Here is an 18,317-nt window from a genome sequence, read left to right as displayed (position 1 = left end):
GACTGGCTTTTACAATCAGACATTCCTATGTGATTCTAGCTTGTTTTCATAAATTCTATCGCTAATGACTAGATTTTGAATCGTCCTGTATATAACAATTCTCAGTAAATGCTGTCTTGATTTATTTAGTATTTTGATACGAATTGTTCAAATATGAAGATCCCAGCTTCGAATCTTGTAGAAATTCGGTAACTGAAAGCTGTTGCTGTTTGTCTTATCACAAGTTACTCGACTAAGATACAAATGCATTATTTTATAAGTACTGGCCTTTTTCACGTACTATTCATGTAAACTGTATGGACTGATATGACTCGTGTATTACAACATCGTTAAATGTCTCCTGTAACACAGGAAATGCCTGTTAGTGAATTTTTCAATCATTGTAATGAGCTTTAAAGCAGTTTCTTTTACCATCTCAAAGCAACAAGCTAAATGTTGATATTGCTGCTTAAAATAATAATTTCAAATAGTGTAAAAATGTCAAGAAAATAATTAGTCTTGAATATTTACTATGTATTATTTTTAAATTTACTTATGTATTTGTTTCATTTTTCAAAAAAAAAAAAAAATCCTAATGAATTGCTTTTTCTTTTTCAGGTAAGTGAAATTTTTCGAAAAATTGTTACTATTGCTCTTGGTTTTTGGTAAGTTATTTCCTGAATTTTAAAGGTAACTTCCGTTTTAAATGAAAGTACCTTTTGTCAGAATGAGCTGGGCGATCCGGCGCGCTCGCAGGGGATGAATGGAAGGGCTGACTCGATATGCGTTAATTGGGTCGGTTCCTTTTCCTGTGATGAATGGTCAATTTCGGCTGCCGACAATTTCGGTTGTGTGATCTCACGCGGATTAGGGCCTCGCCAGAGAATGATGACTACGGGTCTGAAGGCTTAGGTCGAAGTAGCTCTGGAGCAGTTTTTCATGAGTTGGATTTTTCGGCTGATTCCGTCGGGCTTGTGAGCGAAGCTGGGATTTAGTAAACGAGTGGTGGTAATGGTTTCTGCGGGCCGTTACACCGTGCAAAGACCTCGTTGTTGGCCGGTCGGGAGTGTTCCCTCTATTTCTGTCAGAATGAGCTTCACTGCGCACATGAGAGAGGGAACAAAATCCCTAGGGGGGCTTCACCAGTTTGGAATATGGAAGGATTACTGGTGAATTATTGAGTGTGGGGGATCTTCTGTAGCAGTACTTTGACCCTGGGCCTGGTTCTCATGCCAAGCTCTGTCATAAATAAGCTTTAAGCAATTATTCAAAGATCAAATTATATTTATTGATCTTGTGATTCATGGACTAAATTTTAATATAATACTAATAAGAATATTACAATATTATAATTAGAATGTTGTACGAAAAACTAAATTATAATAAGTTGTAATATAATACAGTACACACTCCCGAGTATCCGGGTTTCGTTCTGCCCGACCTAGTTTTCTTTTATGGCAATTAGATGAGGAAGACAAAGCGTAGCATTAGCAACATTGCTAAAGCATTGGAAACGGGTGTCTGCTACAAACCTCCTACGTGTCGTGCGTAAAATACAAGTTGTGACAGGAAAAGAGCAGTGCTGGGGTTACCTTTTCATATCTGTTTAATTATTTATCAGTGAAAAATAAAATCAGTTTGAGTCAATTTTCTTAAGAATTTAGGCCTACGATTTGCATTAATGTTTGCGTTTGTTTCCAGCATTTAAGTTAGGCATTGCAGAATTTATGTTAAAATGCGTACTGTTTATATCCTTTAACTTACTCTTTCTGTAATCAATTATTGAAACGTTCAGGGCTGTATATAAATATATATGCTGCCAGTACAATCCAGTATGTTAAGTCGACATATTCCCGCAACTGCCGCTATGATTCAAAAGACCGCAGCCGCTTTCACCTTCTACATAGCTTGAGATAAATGGAGGGCTGAGTATTCAATATGAAGTGAAAAAATACGTATTATTACAGTGAGTTTTAGTATAAAATCTTTGTCTTCTGGTGTTGGTGGGCAAAGAAATAAGTTCACAGAACTCGGGCCTATCCGGTTTGTTTGTTATCCGGCCTACACTTTCGCCACATTAGGCCGGATAATCGGGAATGTACTATATTTATAAACAGTGACATCTCGGGATATCTTTTCTGAGTAAGCAGCGTGGTGTTTCATTACAAACAGTTAAATAGTCTGGAATATGATCTTAATGTATTTAAAGTTTATTGATGTTTTTGAAGAGAAGTGATTTTTAAACACTATTAACCAGTGTTCTGTATATTCCAGCTCTATAGTTAAAATGAAAATTATGCAATTGTAATTTGTCCCTCTAGTTCATGGATTTAAAAATTCGGATTACCGTAATCACTGGCAGTGTAATTGTTCCTAGCTTTCTGTTTTCTGTGAATTTGAGTTACTGTTGACTGTAATAATTCCATACTCTTACGATATTTGCAGAAATAAACGACATTCTTTTTGGTGGATTAATAAAAAAAATCTCATACATTGGAAAAGAGACGAGCTTAATAGACGAATGATTACTTGAAGATGCATCTTTCTTAATCGAATAATAATTCGAAATTTTCTCGTGAATGCTTCCATGATGTCCCCTTTTTAATTCAACGTTAAAAAAGCATATTCAGAATGTCTTTGGTATTCGGTAGAAGTTCTTAAAAAATAAAAGAAAATTCTGAGGGATATAATTGACAATAAACGTGGAATATAAACAGTCAGTTGACGATGTTTTAATTATCGAAAATTAAATGTCACACGTTGAAATTAACAGAAATTTTTTCTACTCAAAATTGAAATGTGAGCATTACTTTGAAAAGTTCCCTAAGGGAAAAAAATGTCCGAAATAACTTTTTGTTATAAAGTTAATCATTTTAATTTATATTTGTCAAATTAAAAATAAAATATCGCTATGTATGCAGTAATCAGAACGACATTTCTGTGAAAAAAATGAAAATCTTTGAAAGAAGAAATATGTTTGTTAAATCGGTTATATAAACTGGCGATTTTGTTGTTTAATTTATACCTTTATTTCTTGGTTTCATCATCAAATAAAAGTGTGCATCTTTACACGATTTTACATTTTCTTCGTCTAGTTATGTTCAGGAGCGTTCTCAAAAGAACGACACTAAGTGGAGAAAAGAAAGTGCGAGAACGCAGGTAGACTTTATAAATGTTTGAGAAGATTCTTTCCTCGGAAAATAGCGAAGCCTGCCTTTCTTTTAGACGAGTGAGTTTCACGTGATACTGCAGCTTAATGTTGAAAAACCCTAAAAACATATGGGAAAAAAAAAGCTCTCCTGACTCAGAATGGCTTGAAATTGAGTGTTTAGAAAATAATCAAAATTTGAAAACGCGTGTCATTTGAATTTAACACATGTGTATATGGTTATTTAAAAGGAGTTATTTCACAAAAAATGCAACAATAGTTATCAAGTCTTTTTTTAACCGTGTTAAAAAATGAAATTTTTCAGAATTTCTAAAAAATTGCATTTTAGTATCATTATCTTGATATCTTGATATTTCCACATAATAAAGCAAAATAACTATTAATTCTTAGTGAAAAATGGACCTGTTCCATTATATTACATGGCTAAAGAGCTAGTTTATTGGATTTTTGTATTAACATTTCGAAATATGTTGTTTTTTGTTGATGTTTTTTTACGATCTTAATGAGTAGATTTTATTGAATTTTCATTAAACTTGATTTACATGCCATTGATTTTGCTAATTTGAAGAAAGTGTGGAGAGAATAAAACTAAAACCGATTTCTTCACTACGATCATTACTCAAACACAATATACACAAATAATGTGAAAGATATGAAGAGCAATATATTTTATAAACAATTTTTCGTTTCTTCTTCAAGAATGGAACACAGTGATTCATAAGAATACTCCGAAATCCATTAGATTCCTTATCCCGAGAATATGTTTTCCCTCGTTGTAGTTTTCATAAAACAAGATAAATTTTTCCTATTAAAAATTATCACAGGCGCGAAAGATAACAAAGTACATCATTCTCGCTTTCAAGAAACGCGCTGGAAACGAGTTCTCCTCTGCGCCTCTTTCTGAGAAAAACGAACCTGCTGGATTTCCCTTGAAATATAAATAACTCATACGCCTGGAAAAATCCAATTTAAACAAACGCAGCGCAAGTGTCATTTCGTTTTCCACCACTTCTGATTTACAGAACTTCTCCCGTCATCGTATTTCTCCTCGCGCGTCCCCTCGATCTTGTGTTTGAGCAGTCACTTCACGTTGAGTTTTTATCTGTTGGCGTGACAAGGCGCGTGCGTGCGTGATTCCTCAGAGATCGAATCGTGACGGGGATGCATCGCTAATGGCCACGATCTCCGTCACTTTCGGTTTCGGACTTGCGCCGCATCCCTGATAAGGTGGACCTTCGGACGGTGGTGAATGTCACCCCCCCCCCTCTTTTTTTCTTTCTTAATCTTCTTTGTTTCTGTTTGTCTCATTAGTTGTTTGCTGTCGTTCGTTTCTTTTCCTGGAACTGGCAGATGGAAGATGATTTCATTGCAGTGATTATGAGTGCAAGATTTGAATGGATTTATGGAGCTCGTGGTTGAATGTATCTTCGGCATCTACACAAGACCGGTTGTTGAATATTCGGCGCCCATCTTGCTTATATGTTAGAGTACACAAATAACATCTTGGAACAAACCATGCCTCTACGTTTTTGTATCGAATTTCTATTTGAGAGATAGTAAATTTCTGAAATTTCTTTCACAATCGAATTGTTGATTTCAGGTGGAATTATTTTAAGAAAAAGATGTCGTTTCGAACCATTGTCCGGTGTTGAGGACGACATTTTAAACAATTTTCTACTGTCCTGCATGCTACAGCAATTTCTGAATTTTTGATTCATGACAGCAAAGGATTTTCGCTTTATCAAGCCAAAAGTTAATTTATTTCTTATAACCAGTGATAATGGTCTCCCAAAAAGTTTCTCGCATACTCTCTAATAAACTTGTTATGCCTGAGAACGTATTAAATGGCATTGGCATATAATAGTTACGAAATTTTAACTTTTAGCGAGAGTTTAGTATTTTTTTAAAATTTATTGTGTCATCGTTGGCGAGTTCTTCGGCGAGTAATTCCTGGCATGCAGTTAATAATATCCGAAAACCGAATGGCTGCTTTAGGTACGTTTTTCTCGATCAATTGAAACAAAGATTTGACACAAACTGCACTTGTAGTCACATAATCCCATACCTAATTGATATATTTAAGTCCATTTTATTTTTAAATTATCGCGTTTACATGTTTCTAAAAATATAGACCGACAGAGAATCAATCCATTCTTGGATTTGTCTCAAACTTTGACAGATGTCTACGCTACAGATGCTAAATGTGTGTACCAAATATTATCTACTTAGCACCAATTTTTTACGTGGTAGAATTATCGACCGTTTGGAATGTGGGCGTAATCAGCTGGAAGTATCCGAGGAACTTGGAATCGCCCTGAGTGTCATCTCCAGGCTTTGGCAACGATTCCAAGATGATGATAATGTGAGTAGATGTTACAGCACAGGTCGCCCCCGAGTTACAATGCCGAATGAGGACCGGTATTTGACAGTTACTGCCAAAAGAAACAGACGGAGCACAGCATCAGACCTGTCTCCTCAGTTCTCTTTAGCCACTGGTACGACAGTTTCGAGACAGACGCTTAGGGCACATTGGTCTATATGCTCGTAGGCCTGTCAGATGTATTCCACTTACTGCAACTCACTGTCGCCTGCGGTTAGCCTGGACTAGAGAGCATGTATTGTGGAGACCGCAACAGTGGGCTTGTGTGATGTTTTGCGACGAGTCCAAGTTTAGCTTGCAGCCTGATTCTCGTCGGACTTTCATATGGAGAGCGCCAAGTATACCCGTTACTACCAAAAAAAAAACATCATTGAACGTCACCGTTACGGTAGTGCAGGATTTCTCGTATGGGGAGGAATTATTCTGGGTTCCAGAACTGACCAGCATGTTCAGATTGGAACCATGACAAGCTAGATCTATCGGGACGTCATTCTGGAACAACATTTACGTTTGTTTCGGGGCGCTACGGGCACAGAATTCGTGTTTATGGATGACAACACCCTTCCTCACCGTGCAAACATCGTAAACGAATGCCTTCTATTTTAGGATATCACCCGTATGGACCGGCCGGCATTCTCACCGGACTTGTATCCAGTAGAGCATGTGTGGTATATGCTTGGCAGACGAGTCGCAGCCCGTCTGCCACCTCCCACATGTCTATCGGAATTTCGGAGAGCATTGCTTGATGAGTGTTGTAATATTCCCCAAGATCAGATCGATAATTTAATATTCAGCATGCCTAGGCTTTGTACCGAGTGTATTGCATCGTCTGGGAGACATATTATGTATTAATCATCATATCAACCATGTAATATTTGCTTTTTTTTTGTGTGTTTGTGTGTAATTTGCTCCAGGAAGCAAAAAATCGCAATTTTTACTAATGATATCAAACATATAGCATTTTTTTTTACTCTTCACCTTTTGTTTAATAAATAGGCTTTACAAATAAATCACATTTGTTTTGCTTCTGACTCTTTCTTTTCCTGAACTCGCATTATCCTTAATTTATGGACATGAGTGTAAATGTCACATGTTTTTTAAAGGCGCCAAAGGATGTATTTATTAATGAATATTGAATAAGGAGTTTCAAGGCTTTAGTCGTACATTTACAAGATTTGAATGGAAGATTCAAAAGATAATATGCTTTTGTCACTGCTTCTCGAAAATATTTTTTTAAGTTGAATTATTTACTACTTTACATTTGTTATTTATGCGGGGATAAAGCGAGCTAATGACCACCACCTTCATCACTTTCAGTTTCAGACTCGCATCGCATCACTGATAAGCTGGACCTTCGGGTCGTTGTAGATGGCATCTTCTCTTTTTTACCTTTATTGTTTCTGTTTGTCTCATTAGCTGTTTTATTTCTGGGTTTGTTTTGATGCCATCGTTTTTTTAGAGCTGGCAGATGGGGAAAGATTGTGTCTCAATAATTTAATAGTAGGATTTGAATGAATGTACAGAGTTCGCGATTGACCCTACATTCTTACCCTTACAGTCTTAGCTTGAAAAATAATCGTCAAATGTAAGAAAAGTTCCAAAATTTTTTGCGCGATCGTTTTGTTGATTTCAAATGAAGTTATTTTAAGACGGAGCATGTAATTTTGAACCGTTGTTAGATGCCGAGGACGACATTTTAAATGATACTCTGCTCTATATTGTATGCTACTCTAATGTGATAATTCATGATAGTTGGCAATATTTCCTAATTAAGCCAATATATTTTTTAAGATAAAATATACTTTTTATGCGTAGGAAACAATAACAACAACATAGGAACTGAGGTCCCCATAATCTATGTTAAAAATCCAGTGGATATTATTGTAACATTTCATATATCGTAGACTATGTAACTATTTAGTAAGAAATGTCATAACATCAGCAGCGTATATATAAAATTCAACTGAAAAGTTCTGAAGATATATTATTCCATGAAGCGTGGTTGATATGCATCTGTCATCCGTTTGTGGCAGACTTTTTTTTTCTTGAATTTTATTACTTTTTACACTTTATTTATTTATTTATTTTTTTTTGAGAAAAAGTTTTAAAATAGTACAATGAATTGATTCTTTCGTACTATCCATGCATTAGATTAGATAGTGCCTATATGAGTGAGCACTTGCGATTTTATATCCTCATGTAACTTTTATTTTTTTTCACATCTTTATTTACCCTTTCATTTTGTCGACACCACTTTGAATCATCCTGTAGTAAATATTAAATGTTTCAAAATTTTATATATCCGGATATATTTCCCCAACTTTAATTTATTTCAGTGCCGATATTTATAATATTCTGTAGTGAAACGATTTGAAATTTTATTGCTAGAGTTCACTTGTCCGTTTGATTTAGCCGATCTTTATATTCAAACCCTTCGCGAAAAATGGTATGTTTGACACGTGCATCGAATTACTAAAATTTTAATATTTAAATTTGTAATTTAGTGACAGGATTAAGTAATGTAAAAAATCATTTGGAAACACTTCAGTATATCAAGTGTCCTTTATGTTATTAGAAATTTGAAATAAAAATCAATATGCAAAGGATGTGGAGGACAGGATGTGCCACCTGATTAGAAGACTACATGAATTCATAGTTAAGTGATGACTTGTTAGCTAAGACTTACTTTCGGGATAAAACAAAATTTTGGAGGTCCACCTAAATCACCAAAGATCCACTTTGCATTTGGGTTTGCTGCACATTGTCAGTCAAACATCATCAGATTGGTGTGGTTCAGAAATGCGGTTAAACAAATATCAAGGGTCATCCTTGTCATTTGATCAGTTCTGAATATGATGTCTAGTTACAGTATCGTTTTTTGCTACTTCAAAAGATAATGCTTTTCTTAAGAGTTACTTTCTAAACTGTTAGAAATATGCACATACATCTAATTGGTAAAGTACTCTAAATGACGTTAAGGAGTATAGTTTATAATGTCAGTAATTATAGTGCTGGAAAAATTACAAATGCTAATTTTTTTTAATATATACAGAATATTTTACTTTATCTGACTATCAAGACTATAAGAGGTTTAATCACGTATTTTTAATAGTTAATGTATCGATTCAAACTAATTAAAATGTGAATGCTTCATATCATTTAACACGTTGACTGCCATGTGACTCACCCATTCTAATTGTACCGAACTATCTGTCTAATTAGATGATCCCTTCTCTACTATTGTTAAAGCTCTTTTAATTAAATAGATGGCCCGATTATTACGTGAGAGTCGTGGCAGTAAATGTTCTTAAGCGTCTTTTCAATTTGGGAGTAGATTTCCAACTAACGGCTTTTTTTCCCCGGATCGCAGTTAGATTGGCTACCCGTATACTATATTGTAAGAAAGAGTTTTGATTTGTTTTACAAACGCTATATAAAAGATGCCATGCATTTTGGAAGCCAGTTACTGATTTATTCACTTGACCATGCATTTGTTTGAAGTCAAGATTTTTTATGAAGACTTTTTTCTTTTCTTTTTTAGATTAAACCTTGAAAACAAAATGCTGTTTGCGATGTTGATATTCTCCCTTAAACCTTTTTACCAAATTTTGTTCATTGATATATAAACCTATTTTCATTCATCATCATACTCTTTCCTTATTTTAATTTTTGCACATATGGGAAAAATATTTAGATTCGCGGCAGTTAAATAAATTTTGAGTTCTTTGATTATTACAAAAGATGGCGTCTTCCACTTCTGTCTTGCCTTTTGGAACAAGCTGTAGATTTCTTTCCCTATAAAGTTTACAACTTTACAAATAAGATTATTTTGAAAAATATGACGATGAGTCAAAAAACCTGTGAGCAATTTGTGGGAAATACTGGAATATCGTGATGATAACAATGCTTACCTAGAAACGTCAAGTACTCATGCGTTGTGAAATTTATCAGCGCAGATTGTAATGGAATGCTTTGTTTCTAGATAATTTATTTCATCACGGATGCGCATGTTTTATCTCTCTGGTAATAGAATAATAATAAAAAAAAAAACATGATAATTTTTTGTGTTTTTGTAATGTTGATTATCTTTGTTGTGTTGCTGCTAAAGTGGCCATTTTCAGAAAGGAAAATCTTTCGAAATAGAACATTTTTTGTTGCATCTGACCAAGATGAGATTTAAAGAAAGGGGCAGAGTGTCTCTGCTTGATTTTCGAAACGTTCCGGACATGTATTTCCATGTCTAACTTATGGCAGTGTATTATTTTTGCAACTCCACGATTTATTTCTGTAACATAGTAAACGGGAAATTTATAACTTACAGATGATTCATCCATACACCTTCTGGTGTATTCGTTGTGTTTTTGACTTATCGCTTTTAATTATATGAGAGTGTGCACTCTGACAAATTGTCAAAATTTGATACGAGTTCACACTTTAGATCTGTAAATTATGTATCAATTCTTATCTATCTAGCATTGTGTAGCTATCGCTTTCACTTGCTCTTAGATAGATATGCAGATACATACATTTCCTGTAGTTGTATTTCGTGCAAAATTTGACAGAAATCTTTAAATTTTGCGTTCAGTCTATATAACAAATTCCATCCATCTAGTTCAAAGCTCTTTTCACTTGGGGGGGGGCTTATAATTCCAGAAACTTATTTTTCGGACTCAGGTTTGTCCAAAACTTAAAAAATTGTCAAAATCTCGAGATTAAAGTTTTTGACGATTATAGCACTTTTTCTTTATATACTTCATTATATGAGAAAGTAAAATTGAAAGAATGGGATTTGTTCGTGCATCATCGCGCTCTTTGCGCGCGCGTGCTTGATGCATCCGAGCATCACTGAACCAGATACCATCTATCAGCTGTCGCGATGATGTAGAAGGGGTGGCGGGTGAGTAGAAGAGGCCTCGCCAGCACCGGCGCCCGACTTTATGATGCATGGGGCTCTGCTGAAGACTGTCAGTTTCATTATGGTCCTTCGTCACCAGTGACTGCCCTGTAATTGTAGAGGGTGACTCCGTGCCATTGAAATGTTGTTATTATTCCGTGTGTGATTTGTTATTGGTTCTCTTTTTTCGCGTCTTGATAGTTCTGCGCCGGAGGAGATCGAGTTGCAGGATTTGTTGTCCCGGGATTTCTTTCGTTTTGTTTCAGACTTGGTAAAAAAAAGAAAAAGAGGTGAGGTGAAAGTTCTCGAGATTGATCTGGGTGTTCGGGATGTAAAGATGAAGAAGATGGATGGAGTGGTTGGTTGAAAAGTCAGTAGGAACACTTCGTGTGTCAGTGTATTCGCGTGTTTTTCTGATCCAAATGATGGTTGTTAGAATAATTTAGGGGTCAGAGGTGTATGTGTGTTTGGAGCAAATTACCTTTTTGATTAATATATCTCAATGAAAGAAATATGAAAGTATTATGACATTATTTGTTTAGTATAGCTATATTAATGTACCTTTTAAAGCGACATTAGGGCTATTTTGGGGCGGACCTCGTGGTTTTGAGCCGCAGACAGATGTCGACGACGACACTTGAGCTGGCACCCACTCTCCATACTTCCACGCCACAACAGTGGGAGGACATTTCTCCCCGACAGATTTAATGTGCTCCACACCCGCTTTCACGACGGTTTTTCGGTTGAATCGGGTCTCGAACTTGAAACTGTCCGGTTCTGAGATCGAGACCTTATCACCAGGCCACCACGGCTCTATGACATTATTTAGTGCAATTCCCTTATAGTATATGAACAACTGCGTTCATTTCTGCAAAAATTAATTAAAGCATACTGTTGCATTTCACGTTACTTGTTACTTGGATATGACGAGGGGGCGAAAAAGTAATACTTCGGACCCTTATTCTTTTACTGATTGCTGTAGGTGTCGAAATAGTTATAATGTCTTGGGTTGACATTTATTTTCTATACGTCACTTACTTCAGATTATTTTCTGTATATTCGAAATGATGAAGGCTCGTTCACAGTATTAAGGCAGAGGTGTAATGAGGGAAGTGTGGAATCAGAAAAATAATTGCTTGTATGAAAATGGGGAAGACATGCTACATCTTCTGTGATAGACTGTTTTTTCGCTGCTTTTTTTTACCCCATTATGGCAGTTTGAATGTATCTTTCACACTTTGATTTTAATTTTTTTAAAAAAAAAGTGAGGAATTTATCACTTGCTGATAAATTGCTTACATATTGGTTTCTCGAAATAGATTCTCTGCTTAATACTTTATTTTTGTTGAAAATATATGGTATCAATATGAACAGGATCAAAATGAGGATTTCGTGTGTGATATTGGTAATTTGTTTTAACCTAATTATCATTATCGATAATTAGGTTAAAACAACTAACATAGGTCTGAAATTGCAAGAATTTCCATTCATTGTTCACTACACTTTTTGAAAAGTAAAAATCTTTCATTCCTGGTCAAAGAAGTTATTAGAATGATAATCCTCAGTAAAAATTGTGTTATAATACCTTATTAGAAACATTTAATTTTTGAATTTTTGTTTGAGAAAATTTTTGACTGGTAATTGATGTATAATGAAATCATAGAAAGAATTATCGTTAAATGTTTAGAAATTAACTGACAGTAAATATGATTGTACTGAATAATCACTGTAGTCTTTAAAACATTATCATCTCATTTGTATTGAAGATGACCGAGTTTCCTGCACAGTGACTCTTATCCAACCCTCGTGTATGTTAATATAGCAAATCAATCAATCAACAAGTATCAAATATATTGTTGTTTTTCCTTTTATTTTCATAAAAATGCTTTTTGTGTTATATAATTCCACCTCTAAATACATATTCTAATTTTATCCAGAATTTGAAACATTCACACACCCACTAACGATTATATTTTTGTTAGTATGGACCTTTAAACTTTCTTCCGTGACTGGAGTATTTTAGGCGAGCAACTCGCTGTGTCGCCATCTATCTTCAGTAATATTAACGAGATATTATTGATCTTCCCTACTCAACTGGACCCGTAGGATTTTTTTTTTGATAGAAATAATTCTTACAAAAATATTAGTTTTAAAAATAATCATGGTATTATAGTTAGTTTTTAAAAATAATCATGGTTACAAATTTTGGAGGATTCTTTTTCAGTATTTTCGAAATTATTATTAACAATTTTTTTGGTTTGTTTCGGTAAATTATTAGTTGTCGTGTTTAGGTAACATAAATTTTGCTATACATTCTGCCCTGCGACGGATTTTTAAAAAATGGATTAATATTTTTTTTTCCGTGTAAATCGCAATTTTTTTTAGTAATACAAACTAATAATTTTTATTTATATTGCAAATATTTCACTTTATTACAAATATTAAATAGCATTATAAATTTTTTTGTAATATTATTTTGTAATATATAATTTCTAATACATTTAATATTTATTAAATGATTTATGGAATTGATTTTATTTGAATTTAAAATGAGATCGTTGTTAATAATATCACAGCTTCCTATTTTTAAACACGAAATGACTGCGGGGTTGGGGTAATCAATTGCTTTTGTAAAAGTCAGTTTTCAAATAGTTCTTCACAAATTTTTAAATCTTAAAAAAAAAAAAAAAAAAATGCATGATATGCCTTTCTTATTTTGTTTCCATTCTATTGTTCATATTATTTATATTAGTGTGGTTGTTATTTTAATTTCCTAGTTTTCTTATAAAAATAATCGTAGACAAGTCTTTTTTTTTTTTAAAAAATTTCGAGTTCATTAATTAAAAAAAAAAATTAACTTAACGAAACGATATGAAAATAAAAGTGTTGAACGGTGTAAAAAGTATTAAACTCTTAATATGGTGAAGGTTTGACCTGATATTAAATATTTGATATGTCAATCATTTTATGAATTTAGGCTGCGGAAGATGGGTAACATGCATATATTAATGTTTTTTTAAATTTTTTTTACGGAGAGAGTTAAATGGGATTTTTGCATTTAACCGAGCAGTATATTTTTAAATTATTTGTTTTCTCATGTGAAAATTCATAAACTTTCCAGAAATTAAAAAAAATAATAATAAATAAATAAAAAACCCGACAAAATGATGTTTTACAAAAACTAACGTATGTTCCGATTACACATAATATATTGATATTAGATATGCAACAATATAACTGGATTTCAAAAACACCAGTATCAAGAATAAAACGCGGCATCCTGATTAAAAAGAGGAAACAAAATTTCAGACTTGTTTTTTTATACGTTATATAAAGCAACTAGCAAGGCCATTCATTCCATTTTTCATATATTTCTTCTACAAAGTTTGTATGCCCTTGACCTTATTGGCTACTTTTTATAGCTTCATGACTGGTTAGTTGCATAGAAAATAAGCGAAATTAAAAGGTATCTTCTTTATTTGACCTTGATGAATGTCCTTGGCGTAAGGCTTCCTGTTTGGTTTGGTTTGATTTTTGAGTAAGAATAGCATGTAGTAGACATCCATTTCTAAGTTTAAAAGACAACTGCTATAATGGTTAAATTGTATACATATAAGTTATTATGAAAAATAAACTCAGGTGAAAGGAAAAACAAATATTAATCGCTCTCCCCTTAAGAAATAGTGACGGGGGGATCAAAAATTAAACATATAAGATATAACCTAATTATTAATGCAGTAAGCGAAGATTTAAGTTGAAGGAAGTGAAGTTAAAGGTGTGAGTTGAACTGGTGTTATCATTGGTAGACGCTGGATAAGATAATCTACGACTCTTATGAAGACTAACTTGTCTGTTGAATGATCTGAAAGATATCCCTAAACGGCTACTGATATCCCGGAAATTTCCGTTTGGGGATCGAACGGAAATGTTCGATTTCCTGCAAAACATTGTTCTTCTCAGGCGGTACTTGAACTGGAAATTCATTTTGAAGGGGAAAGAAAAAAAAAGTTGAATTTATTCATGGAATTTAAATTGAATGAGGGTATTTGAAGAGCAGTATATGTAGACTTAATTTTTTTTTGTTTTACTTGATTTATTTCGTGTTTGTTGGAATGTTGTAATCTATTTTTCATTCACTTTCGATTTTCTAGAGCTCAGAAACTTTGCATCATTTCATATATTTGATGGCACTACATAATTTTAATATTTGCAGTCTTTAATTATCAGTTGGTAATTTTGATTAAATTTGGGTACTAGGCACGTGGCACCATCTGCTGTTGAATATGAAAAGAAATCATTAACTTTTTAAATAATATTTATAATAATGTATTTTGAAATAATTAGATGTTACAGCATTTTTTTTCTTTCGGTTTTTGTTCAAGAATTATTCTATTGATTGTACTGAAGCCTGAATGGGACGATAAATTTATGTGAATGTAAAACCATACTATTACAATGTTATTGAACTGTGGCGAGATAGATCTGAAAATAGTGGGTAGCCAGGCGGCAACTGGGGGCGGGGGCAGGTCACACACATAATTAAAATCAATAAATTTATATAATTTATACTCGATTGAAAATATGTTGTTACTAATTATAATGTGTAAATATTATCCATATTTAAGGAAGTAAGGAATGTCAAATAAAAATGCAAATTAATATTGAATTTTAAATTAGTTTCTGATAGGTGCGTACCGTTATGATTTCGAAACTATATTGCTATTTTGAGATTGTTTTTTATTCAGACTAAAAATTAAATACAAATTATCTACCGATATCGATATTTCTAAAGAATATTTCTTATTATCAAAGATTAACAGCTCAAATGTTCTGAAATATATATTGTTTACTACTTTAAGGACGAGTCTAGACTGTTGAATAAATCTACCGATAATTATTTCTGAATTGATATCATCTAATTCTTTTTTAATTGGACTAAATACATAGGATATCAAATATTTTTCACACAATTAAATTTTTAATCTATCTTTAATGACCTTCAGTTTTGAAAATGTCTTTTCATTGTGCGGTTGAATGACTGAGAGAGTGCAGAACGACTTTTTAAAGCTCATAAAGGTTACCATATGTTTTATCATGATTTTAAAATCTTTAATATGCTGTATAAGCGCTGAAACTTTTAAAGCTATTGAAATTATTAGGATACATTAAGTTATCATTAGTCATTTCAAATGATATACTCGTTTGGTTGTCATGTTGTTTTCTTTTAATTTGGACTTTTAAAAAAATGTTTTATACATAATTTTCAACAACGCTTTGCAATATCAGAATGAAAATCAAGTAATTTACATTGTTCCGTCTAATCTATAATTCAAATGCACTCTTCTGCTAAAACATAAATGTAAAATCAGTTTTAATTTTTGCGATATAGAACTTTCTTTCGTTGTAATAAAATACACTCCATTTTCATTATTTCACACATTTTTTTTTTGTCCAATTTTCATTCTTTCTGTGTTCTTTCAAATAAATTTACTTTTTAGATAGTTTAATTATGTTATTTTGGTAGATTTATTTTTGGAGCTTGCTTTTAATTTGCGTTTCCCCTTACATCAAGATAATCTTCTCTGGTAACTGTTCTATTCATTTATTTGTTAATAGCGGTCTTTGACGACCAGTTAATTGGCCGAGATTGGCTTGGATATATTGCTTCCTCTTAATAATTTCCGCAGTAAATTATTTTTAACCTTCAAAATATGATGGACATGTAACATATAGTCTTTTACACATCTTACATCATTTTGTTTATTGCGCTATGGATCTCATGTATTTTGTACCATCTTACTTAAAATTTGAACTTTAATGAAACTGAAATGATTAAACTGCAACGAATGCGAAAAATTTCTTGCAGCATCTATTTAAAAACGAGAGCACTGTAAAAAAAATCACAATTGCTTATTTTTAAAGTTAAACTTAATTGTAAGTGCATGAAAATTAAAAATTTTTTTTTTTTAAAGCATACTCCAAGCAGAAACCTGTTCATCATGCAAAAATAAAATGTAGCTTCATATCTTTAACATCAACAATGAAAGAAAAATCTCCAGTGAAATGTTTGAACGATAATGAAAACAACTGGAATTTCTTTACAATATGAAATATATTGTTGTAAAATATAAGTTTATAAATAATTTAAAAATTAATTAAAAAATATATAAACCACTGTCAATACTTTCTATTCATCTTTTTGAAAAATAATTTCTTGAATTTGAAGATGGCCCGAAGTAGTCCGGTGAATGAGGGAATTTCGTAGATTGTTCAAATTTGGAATGAATGAATTTCGTAGATTGCCGAAATTTGGAATGAGCGAATTTCGTAGATTGGCCAAATTTGGAATGAGGGAATTTTGTAGATTGTCCAAATTTGGAATGAGGAAATTTCGTAGATTGTCCAAATTTGGAATGAGGAAATTTCGTAGATTGTCCAAATTTGGAATGAGGGAATTTCGTAGATTGTCCAAATTTGGAATGAGGGAATTTCGTAGATTGTCCAAATTTGGAATGAGGGAATTTCGTAGATTGTCCAAATTTGGAATGAGGGAATTTCGTAGATTGTCCAAATTTGGAATGAGCGAATTTCGAAGATTGTCCAAATTTGGAATGAGCGAATTTCGAAGATTGTCCAAATTTGGAATGAGCGAATTTCGAAGATTGTCCAAATTTGGAATGAGCGAATTTCGAAGATTGTCCAAATTTGGAATGAGCGAATTTCGAAGATTGTCCAAATTTGGAATGAGCGAATTTCGAAGATTGTCCAAATTTGGAATGAGCGAATTTCGAAGATTGTCCAAATTTGGAATGAGCGAATTTCGAAAATTGTCCAAATTTGGAATGAGCGAATTTCGAAGATTGTCCAAATTTGGAATGAGCGAATTTCGAAGATTGTCCAAATTTGGAATGAGGGAATTTCGAAGATTGTCCAAATTTGGAATGAGGAAATTTCGAAGATTGTCCAAATTTGGAATGAGGGAATTTCGAAGATTGTCCAAATTTGGAATGAGGGAATTTCGAAGATTGTCCAAATTTGGAATGAGGGAATTTCGAAGATTGTCCAAATTTGGAATGAGGAAATTTCGTAGATTGCCCAAATTTGGAATGAGGAAATTTCGTAGATTGCCCAAATTTGGAATGAGTGAATCTCGTAGATTGTCTCTTTCTCTCTCTCCCTCTCTCTCTATATATAAGATAGGATATTCGAATTTCAAGTATTGTCAGTACGTCGAATTCACAAAATACTTGGTATTAACAGATTGCCAATAAAATGCAGTAAAACGCCTTTTCTTATTTAATAATAGAAATGAATATGGGAAATAAAGTTCTGGAATGAAATTCGAAGCATTTCTTTTATGAACTGTACTATTGCTTTTATTCGTAACTGCATTGAATGCATAAAAAAAAGGGTATCTTTAAAAGGACTCTTTTTCTGATAAGTGAATAGAAAGACATTCATTTCACCCTCGGATTGACAGATTTCAACTTACGAGAATGAAGTTGCATTTTCACTGCGCAGTCTTATTTCATTCCTGAACCATTGGGGTCGAAAATTTCCGGAGGAAAATAAATCTTGAATGCAATTTTCTCTCGAGTGCCATCAATCATTTTTTCGCACTGAGCGTTTTGTCCACACTGCTCTTGAACGAAGAGTATCATTTTTTACAACCCCTCCCCCCTCTGACCCTACGATTTTTTAAAAATCAATCGCGTGACCTGAGGCCTTTCGTTTCGTGCAGAAGCAGTGTGACTGAAAACCATAAAATGAGAATTTTTGAAGGAAGCGGCTACCAGCTCTTTTTCCACCTGGCTGTGCAATTTTTCCTTTTTTCTTTTTCTGCTTGTGAATGTGTGGAGAGGTTCTTCCTTGGTGGCCAAGTTTTTTTTTTGACC

The 18,317-nt window shown here is 33.2% G+C and overlaps 1 protein-coding gene across 1 annotated transcript in view; it reads left to right on the top strand.

The window, feature by feature from the left end:
- Positions 1–625: 625 nt before the first annotated feature.
- The window catches only part of LOC129981555 (PH and SEC7 domain-containing protein-like), a 136,924-nt gene continuing 119,232 nt past the window's right edge, over positions 626–18,317 (top strand). The window contains exon 1 of the mRNA XM_056092433.1: positions 626–644. The gene's annotated coding sequence lies outside the window, so the exon portion shown is untranslated. The remainder of the gene's footprint in view (positions 645–18,317) is intronic.

Source organism: Argiope bruennichi, chromosome 8, assembly GCF_947563725.1.
Source record: "Argiope bruennichi chromosome 8, qqArgBrue1.1, whole genome shotgun sequence".
NCBI lineage: Eukaryota > Metazoa > Arthropoda > Arachnida > Araneae > Araneidae > Argiope > Argiope bruennichi.
The sequence above is the reverse complement of the archived record's forward strand: the minus strand, read 5'-3'. Positions and strand labels throughout refer to the sequence as shown.